The sequence below is a fragment of the Narcine bancroftii genome, chromosome 2 (assembly GCF_036971445.1).
Source record: "Narcine bancroftii isolate sNarBan1 chromosome 2, sNarBan1.hap1, whole genome shotgun sequence".
Lineage (NCBI taxonomy): Eukaryota > Metazoa > Chordata > Chondrichthyes > Torpediniformes > Narcinidae > Narcine > Narcine bancroftii.
The window spans coordinates 24,597,925-24,615,683 of NC_091470.1; the positions used below are offsets into that span (position 1 = coordinate 24,597,925).

Below are 17,759 nucleotides of genomic sequence, written 5' to 3' on the forward strand. Positions count from 1 at the left end.
AAGATCTTCATTCCAAAAGCACTTTTTTTCAATTGCAGTCTGGATTTGGAGGCACTTTTAATATTAATCAACTTGTGATCAATCTACCACGTCATTGCTCACCAGTTTCTCAGTGCAGAGGACCCCAGAAACCAGCAGCAATACAGATGCACCACAACACAGGGTTACTTAAACAAAAGTAGCTTTTAATTATAATTGAACAAGAAAACTGAATTAAACTTTAACTTATTACTATCAACTTACTTAACCTACCTAACCTACTTAATTCTCCCTCTAATATGAAGTGCAGGTGTGTGTAATGTAAATTTAAGATTAGATAAGTTCTTTGGATTACAGTCCAATCTCACTGGTTGCAGGCAATTCTTGTTCTGTGCACAGAAGTTAGCATTAACAAAGTTCACCAATCTTTGGTGCTTAACAGGCAAATGGTTACCACTGGTTTTTAGAGAGATTCCTTTTCCAGGACATCCGCAACTGATTCCTTCTCAATCGGTCTTACTGACGAAACCTGCCCCCTTCAGGGTTCTCCAGATGATCGTCTTTCTTTCAGGTCACCTTTCAGACTGCCAGTCTTCTCCATTGACCAGGCAGCCTTCCAAAGTTGGCCAGCTTCTCCTTCAGGAACTGATTTCTGTGTCTCCTGTGTTTCACACCCTCCCTCTCTGAGAGCAAAACTTTTCTCCTCTGCCTGTAAAGATCACATGCTCTCCCAGGCAAACTGTTTTCTGCAACTTTGTTGCTTTCTTGCAAAAAGCATTCTGCAAAAGACCTGTGTTTTAAAATGTGTGTGTGCAAGCTGCTCTAACAATTCCTCCCAAACCACCTCTAAATACTCTGTCACACTGATGTGTGGTAAATGACAGGTACATCCTATGTCTTTTGCATTAAAAGTGTGATATTTTGCTAAAATGACCAAGTTCTCAAACTGTCTCAATACAACCAAACCTGTTCGCTGGTATCTATTTTGATATGGAAACAATAAACATCTTAGTATTAGCATGTTATTGAAGTAATTATTTCCAAATTTTTGAAGACTATATCCATTGCGTGGAATACTGGTGTTCTAGTGCCAAGATTGTTGTATTTTTATGAATGAAAGTAATACTTTGGGATCAGTAAAATATGTGGCTCCTCACCCTCATTGATAGCACTGGTTTAAGATCATAAAAACTATTCAGTGATTCAAATCACTAATGTGCCTTGTGGCTAAAGCCCCATCACTGAGCCACTGTTTCAGGTGAATGACCTTTCGCGTGAACTGGGAAAGTGATGTTAAGGGTTGCATCTTATGGGAAGTTGGGGCTGTCTTGGAGATACCCAAGTGATGAAGGCAGATTAAGGAGTGCATTTTTATTTATCCTTTTTTGTTTTTTTGTGAAGTAAATTATCTCCCTATTCATGAAGCATCATGGACCCATGACAATCTTCCCCCCCACCCCCCTTAAGCCTTAACGACTTGCCCTAGTATGTTCCTTCATTGCATTTTTCTTCCTTTTCAAACTTGCCCCACTGATTATTGAGAAACAGCACTAAAAATATTATCGCAGAGTTGAAAAGACAATTGTTATCTAACGTGTAGTAAAACACCTGGTTTCCAGAATATAAGCAGCCGTCAGCCTCGAGCAACTGGCAAAAAAAAAGTGGCAAACAAATGGGTCAAAAATATGTATCTACCAATCCCCATAGGTGCCAGATATCAGGGGTATCACTGAATGTTGGGTTTTTTTTTTAAGTAATGTTCCTAAAATTTATTTTAACATGTTTGAAGATCATGCCTTTACAGAAGTCTAAATGGTGGTCTTCCTGGCAATGTTACAGCTGTGTTGAAAACCATGTTATTTTCATTCCTAAAAATGTAATGAACATGGGATGAGAACACAAAGTATTCCATGCATAGTTTTATTCTTCAAAAGAAACCAGAACTAAAATGAGTAGAAACAAATGCATGGTACAGGTAATTGAAAAGGTGACAGAAATGTCAATATTTGTTTCCCAGGGTTTTAATACAAAATTAATGAATCATTTGAACAGAATCTCTGACATCATTGCATCTGGAACAAGCCTTGAAAGGAGCAGATTAATATCAGATTGATACTATGTATTTGAGCAGGCTTGACCTATACTCATGAGAGTTTTAAAAATGAGAAGTGATGTTCTTTGAATATATTTGACTGAGGGCATGAAAGGATAAGACAGGATTCCTCCTGGAGGAATCCAGAACAAGAGCATTGTTTCATCAAAGAGGAATTTCCTACTGCTTATTTTTAGGTTCGCAAAGGTCAAATTATGAAAACTACTGTAATATACTTTTAAGTTTGCCATGATTTAATTGGTGGATGAAAAGATTGATCAAAAAGTTATTTTGCAAAGTGGCTTAATCCACAGGAAGAGAGTTATTAAAGTTCATAAAAATTAAAACCAAAACTGCAGGGGCTGGAAATATGAAATAAAAACAGATAAAATTGGGAAAAACTTAATCAGTCAGGCAGCATCTATGGAAAGAGAAACAATGAATGTTTTGGGTCTGTGACCCTTCAAAACTGGATACTAATTGTAGTATTTAAAAAAAATCAATGATGGTAAATCAATAAAAATAAAATATTTTTTGTAGCAAGTAGAGAAGGAAATATCAACCCATGCCACAAAGTTTGTGGAAATATTAGACTATTTTTCCCTCCCCAATCATCGTCATTCACCACCCTACCCCTTGAATAAAACTGTGACAGTTTTGAAGTTGAGCTAATGTATATTCTTATTGAGGGATTATGCAACTAAATTTTAGAGTGCAACCATGACCTCGAAATTATCCTCCGCTTCCTTTTGTAAACTTGTGAACATTTTCTGCTCTGTATTGATCAACATTGGTGTTTTTTTTCCCTCTTGCTTTTTAAACACACAGTGTGGATGCAGGGCAAATGTATAAATAAGAAAGCTCTTTGCCTTAAAAGTGAAATAACTCGAGGAGGGTTAGAAGTTATGGTGTCTCGGTCAATTAAGATGAACTATCGCTGCAGGAAGAATGGCATTTTCTTCACTCTGTGTTATTTTGCAAAGTTGTACTGATTTCAATTAAGGGGATTTGATCACAACTGCTTTTTTTTTGAGATCATTTTGTAGTGAAATATCACAACTTGCTGATTTGTGGCTACCCTTTCTCACTAATACTTGCTCAGTCTGTCCTTTGAGAACTAGAAATGCACACGTGAAAGACATCAAGATCTGGTTCAGGGCACAAAGGGATACTATTGTCTTGCAATTAAAATGCACACACTGCAGCAGGAGTAACTGAAGCCATTAAAAATGTGAAGATGCCTACAACAGGCCTAAATTTAGAAAGATTCTCTAATTAATGCAATGGGAAAATTAGGAAGAATTTGTACCTAATTGATGCCACATGTCCTATTTAGTTGTGTGATATAGGTAATGATTGCAGATAAAGGAGTCAGTGTTTTCCCATAATACTGAGAATTTGATCGCCTAATCAGTATCTTATACTACTGGATTTTGTACTACTTTGACCATTTTAGATAGGATTGCATGGGGAAATCGTAAGCACATAAAACAGTTGAGGTCAAATGACACACATCTATATTTTCACATTTTGTGTTTCAAGACTCGAGGGATACATTGGCCTGTTTCCATTTCTGCCTTCAGTGCTTGCATGTATTTCAGTACATAACACAATTAGGGTTGTAATTTCCAGCAAGTCAACAGTGAAATCACCTGAATCCTGTATTATCTAATTCAATTAACCAGTTTGTGTACTATTATGGACTTTGCAAGACCAATTAACGAAGTAATAATAAAGTCAAATGCAATAGGTGTTCCGCATAATAATGCTGAAGGCAGGAATCCTATTAAAGCTGCAAGCCTCAAGGTGTTTTTACATCGATAAAGTGCTTCTCGTATCCAAACTTGGCTCTTCTGCCGCCATTGCCTATTTATTCATGCAAAGGAGGCGAATTCCACACTTCAGAAATGCCTAGCACTCAATGTCAGAATCAGAACTTACTGTCATGAAATTCGGGGTTTTGCGGCAGCATCTCAGTGTAAACATTCATATTATAACCATCTTACATCATTACTATAAATTAAAAAAAAATAATAGTGCATGAAAGTAAGGCCGTGTCTTTGGTTCACTGCTTATTCAGGAATCTGATGGCAGTGGGTAAGAAGTTGTCCTTGTGCCACTGAGTGCTTGTCTTTAGGCTCCTGTACCTTTTCCCCAGATTGGATTTTGAGCTGAATTTAACGTCTCAAAAGTATATCTGGCGTAGAAGTCGACCCATTTTTGAGAGTTTTTTTGGGTTTCACAACTCGAAATACTATACATATAATTATAAACACACACGCACAACATTTTTTTTCATGAAATTCAGTGTTTGCTGCAGCATCATATTTGTACATTCATTTTATACCATCTTACTACATCGCTGTAAGAAAATAAATAAATAATAATGATGCACGACAAGCAAGACTGTCTTTACTTCATAAAATTATTGATTATTTAGGAAACTGATGGCAGCAGGGAGTGCTCGTCTTTAGGCTCCTGTATCTTTAACCCTGTGGTAGCAGTGAAGAGGGCATGGCCTAAGTGGTGGGGGTCTATGAGGATAGAGGCTTTTTTTTTAAAGACACCCCCTCATGTAGACATCCTCAGTCAAGTGAGGTTTGGTGCCTGTGATGTCGCAGGCCGAGTTAACAACCCTCTGGAATTTATTCTTGTCTTGAGATTTAGCGACCCACATCAGGCAGTGATGCAACCAGCCAGAATGCTCTCCACAGTACACCTGTAGAAGTTTGAGAGTCTTCAGTGACATGTCAAATTTTCTCAGACACCTCACAAAGTATAGCCGTTGGCGGGCCTTCATTGTGATTGAATCAACATGGGGGCTCCAGGACAGATCTTCGGAGATGTTGACACCCAAGAATTTTAATTTCTTGACCCTCTCCACAACTGAGACCTTGATGAAGATCAGGTCATTTTCCCCTGACTTCCTTCTGAAGTCCACAATCATCATCTTGGTTTTGCTAGCATTGAGCACAAGTTGTTGTTGTTACGCCATTCAAAGAGCTGATCTATCTCCCTCCTCGATGCTTCCTCATTGCGGTTTGTGATTCTGGCGACAACTGTGGTGTCCATAAATCTTCGTCCGCGAAGCCAAGCCAAAGAGAAGATAGCATTGGAATTGTGCCTGGCCACAGTCATGGTGTATAATGGGTATGGAGATGTCTGTCCACATTCACCAAAGAAAATTCATCTGTTGGTTTCCTGTTGGTCCTTGCACAGGTCAAAAGGGAATATTCTAGTTTGGAGATTTTTATGATGCATCTCTGGTATAAAATGTCATCTTGTCTTGGTTAAATTCCAGAACCTCTTTTGCTCCTTTTACAGTTTACTGGGAAGGATATGATCCTTAAGACATCCTTTTCATGCTGTAAACTTCCATGATTAACCATTAAGATTAAGGTTAAGGCTACTGAGTTAGGTTATCTTGCTGTTTGGGACATTTTTTACATGCTCACATGGGAATTCACTACTTGAAGAAATGGGAGTTTGTCTCTTATTTTCTTAAGATTAAGGAAGTTTGGCACATCCCCTTACCATCAGCAACTTCTTTAGGTACACCATCCAGAGCATACTTGCTGGATGAATTGCAGCATGGTATGAGAGCTGTCACCTCAGAAGTAGCTACAAAAAACAGGTGAATGCAGCTTAGAACATATTGCAAATTTCCCTCCCCTCCATGGACTCAGTCTACACCTTCCATTGCTTACGCAATGCAGCCAATCTGCTGAAAGAGCATTTCAGGCTTGAGCCTTTCATCAAGGTATGGAAAAATATCAGCAGACATCTGAACTAAAGAGAAGTGGGAGGTGTGGTTGCAAAGGCAGGAGAAGGGAGAGAGTGGACAGCAGTGATCAAGGGGAGGAGGGAAGGATAGGTGAATGGAGAGTGGGGGGGGGGAGAGGAAAAGGAGAACAGGTTAGCAGAAAGCGGAAAAGTCGATGTTCATACCCTCTGGCTGGAGAGTCCCCAGACGGAAAATTGGGTGTTATTCCTCCAATTTAACGGGTGGTCTTCATGGGACAGAGCACATGAGGGTGACACAAAACTAAAATGGTTGGCTACTGGGAGGTCTGTCACTGGTGAGAATGGAGTGAAGGTGTTCAGCAAAGCGTTCTCCAAATCTGCGCCCTGTCTCTCTGATGTAGAAAAGGCCACAAAGGGAGCACCGGATCCACAAGTGAAGTGTGGCTTCTCTTGAAAGGCCTGTTTGGGGCCCCGGACTATAGTGAGGAAAGAGGTGTGGGTGCAAGTGTGGCACCTCCTGCAGCCACAGGGGAAGGAATTGTGTTTTTACTTCAACCACGGTGTTGACAGATTTTCGTATTTTACTTCTCACAGTTAGTTGTTTTTGTTATTATTATGCACAATGTCTCTGATGGTGATGTCAGAACATCATTCAAAAGTGTGAACCCTCGCAAGGGCAACAGGCGCGGATGGCGTAACTGGGAGGCTACTGAATACCTACGCCAACCATCTACCTGGAGTGTTCACACACATTTTCAACCACTCATTACGACAGTCGGTACCCAAGAAGAGTAGTGTGAGCTGCCTCAACAACTATCGCCCAGTAGCATTAACATGTACAGTGATGAAATTTATTGAGAGGCTCGTCGTGGCCAGAATTAACACGGACCTAAACAAAAATCTTGACCCACTGCAGTTCGCCTATAGTCACAATTGCTCCACAGCAGATGCAATATCACTAGCCCTCCAGGCAGGTCTGGACCACCTCGAAAACATTAATTCATACAAATGATTTTTCTTCATCGACCACCACTGCTCAGCCTTCAATACCATTATTCCCTCAGTGATGGATGAGAAGCTACAAACTCTACCCCCCTCCCCCCCCCCCCCCCCCCCCCCCCGCAACAGGATCCTTGACTTTCTCATTGCAAGACCACAGTCAGTAAGAATTAGAAACAACGTTGACTCCTCACTGATTATCAACACAGGCGCACCCCAAGGATGCGTGCTCAGCCCACTGCTGTACTCGCTATACACCCATGAGTGTGTGGCCAGGCACAATTCCAATGCCATCTACAAGTTTGCCAACGACACCACAGTTGTTGGCAGAATCACAGACAGCAATAAGGAAATGTACAGGAGGGAGATAGATCAGCTCATTGAATGGTGACAACAACCTTCGCTCAACATCAACAAAACCAAGGAGGTGATTGTGGACTTCAGGAGGAAGTCAGGGGAACATGACCCAGTCCTCATTGAGGGCTCAGTAGTTGATAAGGTCAAGAGCTTCAAATTCCTGGGTGTTAACATCTCGGAGCCATCACCACAAAGGCAAGCAAGTGGCTATAACTTGTAGGCATCTGAAGAGATTTGGCATGTCACTGCAGACTCTTGTAAACATCTACAGATGTACTGTGGAGAGTATTTTGGCAGTTGGATCACTGTCTGGTGTGGATGCGCCAACATTCAGGACAAGAATAAAGTCCAGAGGGTTGTTAACACGGCCTGCAACATCACAAGCACCAGACTTCACTCCATCGAGGACATCTACATGAGGCGGTGTCTTAAAAAAGCAGCCTCTATCCTCAAAGACCCCCCACCACCCAGGCCACACCCTCTTCACTCTGCTACCATGGGGTTAAAGGTACAGGAGCCTAAAGACGAGCACTCCCTGCTGCCATCAGTTTCCTAAATAATCAATAATTTTATGAAGTAAAGACAGTCTTGCTTGTCGTGCATCATTATTATTTATTTTCTTACAGCGATGTAGTAAGATGGTATAAAATGAATGTACAAATATCTTTCTTTGGCTTGGCTTCGCGGACAAAAATTTATGGAGGGGGTAAAAGTCCATGTCAGCTGCAGGCTCGATTGTGGCTGACAAGTCCGATGCGGGACAGGCAGACACGGTTGCAGCGGTTGCAGGGGAAGTTGGGGTTGGGTGTAGGGTTTTTCCTCCTTTGCCTTTTGTCAGTGAGGTGGGCTCTGCGGTCTTCTTCAAAGGATGCTGCAGCAAACACTGAATTTCATGAAAAAAAATGTTTTGTGCGTGTGTGTTTATAATTATATGTATAGTATTTTGAGTTGTGAAACCCAAAAAAACTCTCAAAAATGGGTCGACTTCTACGCGAGATATACTTTTGAGACGTTAAATTCAGCTCAAAATCCAATCTGCGCCGATCCAGCGTATAACTCGATCCACGAAAAGCAGATTCGGCGTAAAAGTAGATCCTTGAAAAACCAAAAAAGCACCCAACTGTGATAGAGTTTTATTGAAAACAGCCGCACAATTAGAACCCTTCAAAATCACTCTTGCCATCGTCATCCGAGTTAAAGATGACAGCAAGCACATCATATGTATCTGATGAGGTGGTTTCAGCTTCGTCGTCAGTGTCCCACAACAAATCATCTGTGCCACAAGAGACACCGCACTTTTTAAACAAATTTTATCACAGTCTCTACTTTAACTTTGTCCCATGCCTTGAGCACGAAATGACACAGCATATCAAGTGATACAGCGTGCATTGCCCTGCCTTTTGTAAATGACTTTTCTCCACTCAACATCCATGTATTCCATTCCTCATGCACATGGTCTTTGCATGACTTGATCAAGCAGACATCAAGAGGTTACAATATAGACATCAAACCACCTTGGATAACCACCATGTTAGTATTATGCTAATCTACTTTTAGTATTCTCAGTTAAATGGCTACGAAACATATCCTAGATCAGCAAACTCCAATTTTTTGTAAACCCCCGGCTGCCTATTCCACGCAGTGTCTATTCATAGTTTTACACCATTTTCATCCATACTTTTTCATTGAAATATGTAAAAATACCTGCAGGGAATTTTATTTTCAGTTTAATTTTGCGTTTAATGATTACCATGGGTCTTAACTTCGTCCCATTGGCCATGCACCATAACTGTAAACCTGGGCCTTTTATGGTACTTCTGGTTTGTATTGTTTTAACACCTTTCCATTCCACTGTTCTATTGCCTATCATGTCAAAATCCATTATCAAAAGCTTACAGGGTGACATAGGACAGTTAGAAGAGTGGGCTGAAAGATGGCAGATGGAGTTTAATACTGATAAATGTGAGGTGCTACATTTTGGTAGGACTAGTCAAAATAGGACATACACGTTAAATGGTCGACAATAGAGAAGTGCAGTGGAACAAAGGGATTTAGGAATCATGATACATAATTCTCTGTAAGTTGAATCACGTGGATAGGGAGGTGAAGAAGGCATTTAGTATGTTGGCTTTCATAAATCAAGAGTATAGAACACAGGAGTTAGGATGTTATGTTGAAACCTTATAAGGCATCGGTGAGGCCAAATTTGGAATATTGTGTGCAGTTTTGGTCACTGAATTACAGGAAGGATATAAACAGCATAGAGAGAGTGTAGAGGAGGATGATGAGATGTTGCTGGGGTTTCAGGGTTTGAGTTAAAGGGAACAGTTGAGCAGGCTGGGATTTTATTCTCTGGAGCATAGAAGGTTGAGGGGTGATTTGATAGAGGTATTCAAAATTATAAGACGGACGGATAGAGTCAATGTGGATCGACTTTTTCCACTGAGTGTGGGAGAGATTCAAACAAGACGGCCTGGAATTAGAGTAAAAGGGGAAAAGTTTAAGGGAAACATAGGGGATGTTAATATTCAAGGAGAGGTTGGATGGGAGAGGTGTGGAGGGTTATGGGCCAAATGCGGTTCAGTAGGATAAGGTGGGAGATGATGGTTGGCACAGACGAGTAGGGTCAAACTGGCTTGTTCCTGTGCTATCAATGGTTATATGGTTTTGTCCATATTTCCAATATTTGCCAATGCAAACTGGTGTTTTTGCCAGTTCCATATAATAAACTGGTGAAAACGTACAACTTTAAGATCAAGAACTTTTGGTAGTTTCTGTGCAACTTTTGGGGTTTTTTTTGGCAGATTACCAGATATTTCCTGTTCATGAAACGATTGCACCAGCCTACTGTAGCCTCAAAATTATCACTGAGGTCTGGGTGTGACTTGGCCCACTGCAGTGCAAATGTTCTTATTTTGGGTGACTACGTAGCAACCTTGCCTCTGTTCACGTCCCCATTCTGCCATGTGATTTTCCAAGTCTGGTCAATGAGTGACCATCAAAAAACAGTGCCTTTTTGGTATTTTTCTTAAAGTCTCTTCTTTCTTCCTCCAGTCTCTTACCAATTTCTCATGCCCATCAAATTTTCTTGCAGCAGCCCAGTTGTTGGTTTTCTTGGCCATTTCTATCACTTTCAACTCAAAACTCGCTTCATACTTTTGTCGCAAGCTGCGATTTATCGATAGCCATCACCTCCAGCCAACACCCAGCAGATCAATCTGTGCAATCTTTGGGGATTGGCATATACACCGGTCAACTGGCCAACTCTAGCATCCAGGAAATTGGAGTCGAGTTATACACTGGATATACCATAAAACCCTTAAAATGAGACTGAAAAATGGGAGTCAGCCAAAATATGGGGTATATGTATCTGTGTGTGTAGGGTAAAATACAGAATTCTGTGGACACAGTAGTTGAAGTAAAAACACAAAGTGCTGGAGAAACTCAGCAGGTCAAACAGTGTCCTTTATGTAACAAAGGCAGAGAAAACGTAACTGACATTTCGGGCTTGTGTGTGTACATGTATGTGTGTGTGTATGTGTATATAAAATCACGTAAGTGACATTTGACAAAGGAATCTTATTGAAAACCGTATTTAAACTCCAATATATTGGAAATTTAAAACTAGTGACAGGAAATGCTGGAGATACTCTGACATGGTGGGTTAGCGCAACACCTTTACAGTGCCAGTGATCGGGACCGGACCATGGTTCCAATCCCGCATAGTCTGTAAAGAGTTCTCCCTGTGTCTGCATGGGTTTTCTCCGGGGGCTCCGGTTTCCTCCCTATGTTCAAAAAAAAAGATGAACCGGGGGGTGTAGGTTAATTGGGGGTAAAATTGGGCAGCACAGAGTTGTGGACTGAAATGACCTGTTACCGTGCTATATGTCTAAGTAAATAAATAGAACCTAAGGAGGGAGGTTCAGGTCAGTGACCCCTCATCTAGTAAACGGTTAAGACAGAAATAACTGTAGAGTTATTAACAGCTTAAAGTTTAGAAATCTTGCCTCGTTATCTGAATCATGCAGATCTAAATAAGGCTGCATTCTGATCTGTAGTATTCGCAAAGCTGGATGTGTTTTGGAGCTGATTCCTGATTGAAGGTGGATGATTAAAAAAAAACCTATTTGTTCTTTCCTCCATTTAAAAAAAATCAATCCCTGAGCTGCTTCGGGGAACAGTGAGGCATTAGATAAGTACAAGTTCTTATATTTTTAAAGTCAGTCATTAAGGACAGAGTAATATATTTGAATTATATTCCCTATGTTAGGAAAGCTTTCGTAGGTGACATGTTAGCAGCCCATTTGGAGTCCATTGGTATTTATGAGAAAAAAACCTTGAGTGTCTCTACTTTACAGTGATGACCACGTTGGAGATGGAGTTAGGCGTGAGTAATGATGAGATACCTATGGAACATAAGGTTTTCAGCACTAGTAATATGGAGATACTTGCTTGGGACGCTGAATAAAATAAAGCAGTACTTTTTGAGGGACCCTCTTGGCTGCTGGGTATTATTAGAGTTGATACTAAATCCCTTTGCTCAACCAAATTTTTGCAATAAAACATTTCCATAAATGTGCTAATTAAGGATGATGCCTTTGCAATAAGTTGCTGAAGGAGACCGTAAACAATTTCTTGGCTGCTCACAAGGCAAAAGAGGTTGCTGTAAGGCAGAGCACATAAATTGCCTTCTCAAAGGATTTGCTATGTGTATGCCTTGCCTTTGGGTATTGCAATCAAATGCTGTTTTGGAAGAATAAGATTAAAAGTTGTATCAGTATATATTTTTAGAACGTCAGACAGATATGTGAATTGCCTCGTGTTTTGGAGGTTTTCACCATTTTCTCTGCGCATATACAGAGATATTAGTTATCATAGGTATGAATTTAATTTTGTGGTTGTGTAAAATTGTAATATAAGCCCATTTTGTCCACCCAGCTCGTTTCCTTTCTTTATAAGAGTAAGTAAATCCTTCTGTGTTACAGCTTGATTTACTGTTGCTTTTTTTAGGCCACTCAAGGTGAATTTATATCCCTACAGATGTAAAACAAATTCTTTATTTGTAGCTGCTAGTTGATGCCTACATGGGCATATTTTACTCAAGAACAAATGTTTAATGCATTGGTCAAGGGAACTCTACTAATTAATTCTGTCAGCACATTTAGAGCTGTCAAATGATTGCAGTAATTAATCGTGAGTTGATGGCAATGCTTGAAAAGAGTAAAACAGAAATATTTTTGAATAGCCTAATGAAAAATGCTTGACCATTTATAACCTCTGTAGTGTAATAGCTCTAATTGTTATATACCCAACTTTAAATTACCTGCAATTCTTATCTCATAATTGCAGGATGAAAATTATCTATGTAAATCATGTGTTTTTCTAATTTAAAGCTGTTCTTGGAAGCAAAAACTTAAAGAGTAGGGTTTTCTTTAATAAAGGGCACATTTAGTGTTGGTGAAAATGAAGATGGTGAAAAGGTTAGATGGGGCTGATGCAGGGAAATTGTTTAGTCTACCAAATGTTGGAAATATTTTTGGTTAAAAATGAATGGGGGGAAAAATATCAGGTGTTGGAACATACAGGTATTCCAACTCCTGAATAACTGCCTTTACCTGACATCTGACAGATTGGCGATGGGAGGAGAAGCACGAGCTAGCTTTCCTTGCCATTGCCGTGTTCCATGGCTCCAGGCACGGCTCTTGTTTATCCTCCGAGCCAAGAGGAAAAGGAGCGATGTGGTGCAACTCTAGCTGCTCTTTCTCTTGGCTGCAAGGGGACACCACTTGGGCTCTGCGTTAACCACAAAATGGAGGCAGCTCCTCCAATGTCACCTGGAAGATTTTCACCACCATGCCTCTGGTCGTTGTCCATAATGTGGGCAGTTATTTTCATCCAACAAGAAGGCAGTTTGTAGAGTGGACATTTTTTTTGTTGCAAAAGATTGCAAATGCACAATGGGCTATATATATATATATCAGAAATAATCCTTAATTTGTGTTCATGTCAGGTGCACACACTAATGCAGATGAATTAACAACCCTAAATAGAACCGGTTTCCAATTAATACGTAAATAAATAATATGCTGTGCTTCCTACAATGGTTGTTCATCTTCACCTAGAATTTCCAGTGTTTCTAACCTCAGTCAGGCTCCAGCTTTCCTTTTTTTAAAAATACTGATTTTATCATGTTTCGATTTCTGGTGACATCTTTTCTATTTGTCTTGAAAATCATTTAATTTGTGTCATTCCTTGTCTTGCGCACAGGTTGCTAGGTATTGCTGCATGGCTTTCCACCATTGCATTTCTTCAAGGTGTCTTTAAGCCTTTTTTTACGTCCGCCTTGTAATCTCTTCCCATGACAAAACTCTGACGTCTGTTTTAGGGTTGCGGTCCTGGACACTTGAATGCACTCCTCCCCAAACCTAGCCGACTGAGTGGCCCTTTGACCTCGTGCTGGGTTGATGCTATTGGTTCACATACCCAGAATGACATTGAGAACACTGCATTTGTGGATTAAGAGCACAAAGAAGCCCTGCGTCCAAGGCAGGAGAAACTACTCGCAGACCTGCTCAGTCGAGCACTGCCTGTCACATCTGTGGAACTGTCCGCGGTTCCCACCATGGTCCTCGTCACTCAACTTGGAATCAACAAAATTGGAATGGAAGCCTGAGAGCTGCCTAAGATAAAGCAGCTTTTCGCTCTCTTATGGAGTGCTTAACTGGAATCCACAAGTTAAAGTACCTCAATGGTGGAAAAGCATGCAATGCTATACAGCTAGATGGGTACCATTCCAACTCCTAATGCCCAAGTTGTAATTTTTCAAAACCTGCACAATTGTGTTTAATGGTTAAGCCATATTGTTTAAAAGCACACAAAATACCCAGAAATGTGTGACACCTCATTGACTATAAGGAATATACGGCAATCCACAAGCGTTTTTAACAATGCAAAAACATGACTCGAATTATGCTTATTTTTTTGTCGTGAAAAGGCCTGTCTGGCCTCTAACTGAGTCAGATCAAATCAAATAAATAGGTATAGGCATATAAATTTTCATTCAAAGCAGTCTAACTTTTTAAAAAGGATCAGCTGACCTGGGCAAAACAGTGGCACCCTGATTATGAAAACTGCAAGAATTTGCAGTCTCTATTCTGCCTGCCACAGAGAAAGTAAATAAGGGGGCCTCCCTCCCAGTTCCTGAAGAGCTCCTCCAGGCCTGCAATGCAGATTTCACTCAAGCAGCATAATGGACCAGCACACAGACTTCCTTGGGCTCCACCTGCACCTCCTGCTGCCTCAGAAAACCAGCTCGTCCCTCCCCTGCCACATTCTCTCCCGTCATGAAGATGTACATGTTTGAAATCACGCTCCTCTAGACTCTAGGACCATTTCTCTCCTGTCATTATTAGTCTCCTAACAAACATTGTAAAATCATTTTGCCCTTGCTCTCTTCAATGGATCTCTTTTCTAATGGATTAGTGCTCTCTCCGATTAATTGTTGTGTGCAGCCTTTTTTTTTGGAAGCCCCCGAAAAGCCTTCAGCTCTGTCAAAAGATTATCCCTCAAAGGGTCACCCTTTAAAGGTTTGTCTCCATTCTACCTCTATCTGTGGAACCATAGGAACATCTCACATTAGCCATCCATTTTATATATATGAGTACCTGTGAAGGAGAAAGTGTGGGGATTGGCTAAGAAGGACTGGTTGTTTTTTCTTTTAAAAAAAAGGGTCAGGACCAGGCTGGCAGAGGTGCGGCAAGTGAAACAAATTACTCAAATTGTTAGCCAATGTAAGCAAGGCTCGCTCTAGGGGAGCAGCCTGACAGGGAAGCTGAGGGAAGAGAAGACACCACAATTGGGGAGAAGTGGTGAAGAAATCACGGGTAAGTTGATTCAGTGTGATGCTTGCGTGATGTGGGATGTTAGGCACACTGATGGTGCCTCTGGTTGTTACAACAGAGTCTGTCTAGGTTCAGCTTCTGAAGGACCGTGTTGAGGCACTGGAGAATCAACTGGATAACCTGCGGTTCATCCGGGAAAGCGAGAGTTTTCTGGACAGGACCTACAGCGAAATCATTACACCGAAGCTACTGGAAGAGCGAAGGGGGGAGGGGACAGGTCTGCGAGTCAAAAGTTTGCAATGAAGCAAAGACGAGGAGACAGAAGTCAGGCAAAACCGTGGTAGTAGGGGACCCCATATTGAGAGATACAGGACGGGGTTTCTGTGCCAACAGGCAGGATTTATGGATAGTGTGTTGCCTTCCTGGTGCCAGGATCCAGGATGTCACGGACTGATTGCAGGGCATCCTCGAGTGAAGGTGAACAGCCGAAAGTAGTAGTGCACATTGGCATAAAGGACATTGGGAAGAAGAGGAAATAAATTCTGCAGCGTGACTTTAGAGAACTCAGAAGAGCAGGAACCTCAAGGTGGTTATCTCCAGTTTGCTTCCAGTTCCTCGAGCTGGTGAGGGCAGGAATAGAGAGATAGGGGATCTGAATGTGTGGCAGAGAAGCTCGTGCGGGAAGCAGGGATTTGGATTCTTGGACCTCTGCGATCTGTTTTGGAGTAAGGATGAATTGTACAAAAGGGACAGGTTGCACCTTAACAGGCGGGGGACCAGCATTCTGGCAGGCAGGTTTGCCACTGCTACACGGATGTATTTAAACTAAAAAGTGGTGGGAAGAATGGAACTGGAAATATAAGGGTGGAGTTAAAGGGAAAGAAAGAATAAGAAAAGTTAAGAAAGACAACAGAATTAATGGGGCAGAAAGCACAGGAAGGGATCGGAGAATACGGATATAGGAATTGATGTGAAAGGGGAGGGGAGTAATGGATTAAATGTATTATTTATGCATGTATGAGGTATAGGAAATAAAAAGTGGATGTTCTAGAAATAAGAGACATGGCTGCAAGAGGACCAGGGCTGGGAAATGAATATACAAGGGTAAACGTCCTATTGAAAGGACAGACAGGTGGGCAGAGGGGGTGGGGTGGCTCTGTTGGTGAGGAATGACTGTGGGCACTTTCAAGCAGGGCAAACATCTGTCTGTAAAGGTGGAGGTTCATTGCCCTTGTACCTAAAGACTTGCCTCTCTGAATGCACCGTGGCCAGCTCCGAGGCACCTGACCTGAATGTACAGCCGCTGCAAGCAGCTGGTTAGGGCGGGCTGATGACACTGTCAGCCCGCGGCCCATCTCCCCACTCACCCCTCTCCTGCCGTGACCCCCTCAAGGCAGGGGCAATGGGCGGGAGCCGTCAGAGGGCAGCCGGTGCAGGCTGTTACAGCCTCACCTGGCCGCTTCGGCCTTTGGGGCCGCTCTTTGTGGCTCAAAACGTGGCAAAGCAATGGCTATCTTCCCTACCCATAATCCCCCATGTAGCGGGGCGGTTCCAGCTGTGGGGGAATTATGGGTAAGGAAGACTGCCTTTGCTCTGCCACATATTTATAATGGGTGGCACTAAGGCACCATTTCCCTGCCTCGATCAGATCTGGAGGGCTCTCGAAGCGCCTCTCGATATGAATGCGATGCTGGAGCAGCCTTTTAGGGCTGATGTCTGAAAGGTAAGTATTAAGTTTTTAATCCATTCTTGTAGCCAGCCTCCAGGTGGAAGCCTGATGTAAAATGGCTTATTCACCCCCTTGCAAGTGGTGACATAGAATCAAAAGATGTAGAGTCAGTATGGATAGAACTGAGAAATTGTAAGGGCAAAAAGACCATAACAGGAGTTAGCTACCTGTATGTTGAAATCCCCCATAACAACCATAACATTACCTTTGCAACATGCCAATTTTAACTCTTGATTCAACTTGTACCCTATTTCCAAGCTACTGTTTGGGGGATTTCAACATGCAGGTAGACTGGGAAAATCAGGTTGGTACTGGAGCCCAAGAAAGAGAGTTTGTGGAGTGCCTCCGAGATGGATTCTTAGAACAGCTTGAATTAGAGCCTGCCAGGGAGAAGGTAATTCTAGATTTAGTGTTGTGTAATGAACCGGATTTGATCAGGGAACTCAATGTAAAAGAGCAATTAGAAGTTGGTGACCATAATATGATGAATTTTAATCTGAAATTTGAGAAGGAGAAGGGAAAATCGGAAGTGTCAATACTACAGTTGAACAAAGGGGACTTTGGAGCCATGAAGAAAGAGCTGGCCAAAGTTGACTGGAAAGATACCCTAACAGGGATGACAGTGGAACAACAATGCCAGGTATTTCTAGGAATAATACAGAAGGAGCAGGATCACTTCATTCCAAAGCGGATGAAAGATTCTAAGGGGAGTCAGGGTCATTTGTGGCTGACAAGGGAAATCAAGGTCAGTATAAAAATAAAAGAGAAATATAACAGAGCAAAGATGCATGGGAAGCCAGAGGATTGGGAAACTTTTAAAGAGCAACTAAAAAAGCAACACGGGAGAAAAGATGAGATACGAACGTAAGCTAGCCAAGAATATGAAGGAGGATGTTAAAAGCTTCTTTAGGTATGTGAAGAGGAACAATTACCTGAGTTAAGATCAAAGTTGGGCCCTTGAAGTCAGAAACAGGTGAAATTATTAACCATATAACCGTTTACAGCACGGAAACAGGCC

The 17,759-nt window shown here is 41.6% G+C and overlaps 1 protein-coding gene across 8 annotated transcripts in view; it reads left to right on the forward strand.

The window, feature by feature from the left end:
* Positions 1–17,759, forward strand: part of setd3 (SET domain containing 3, actin histidine methyltransferase) — a 156,986-nt gene that overhangs the window by 86,335 nt on the left and 52,892 nt on the right. The gene's annotated exons all lie outside the window — the stretch shown is intronic.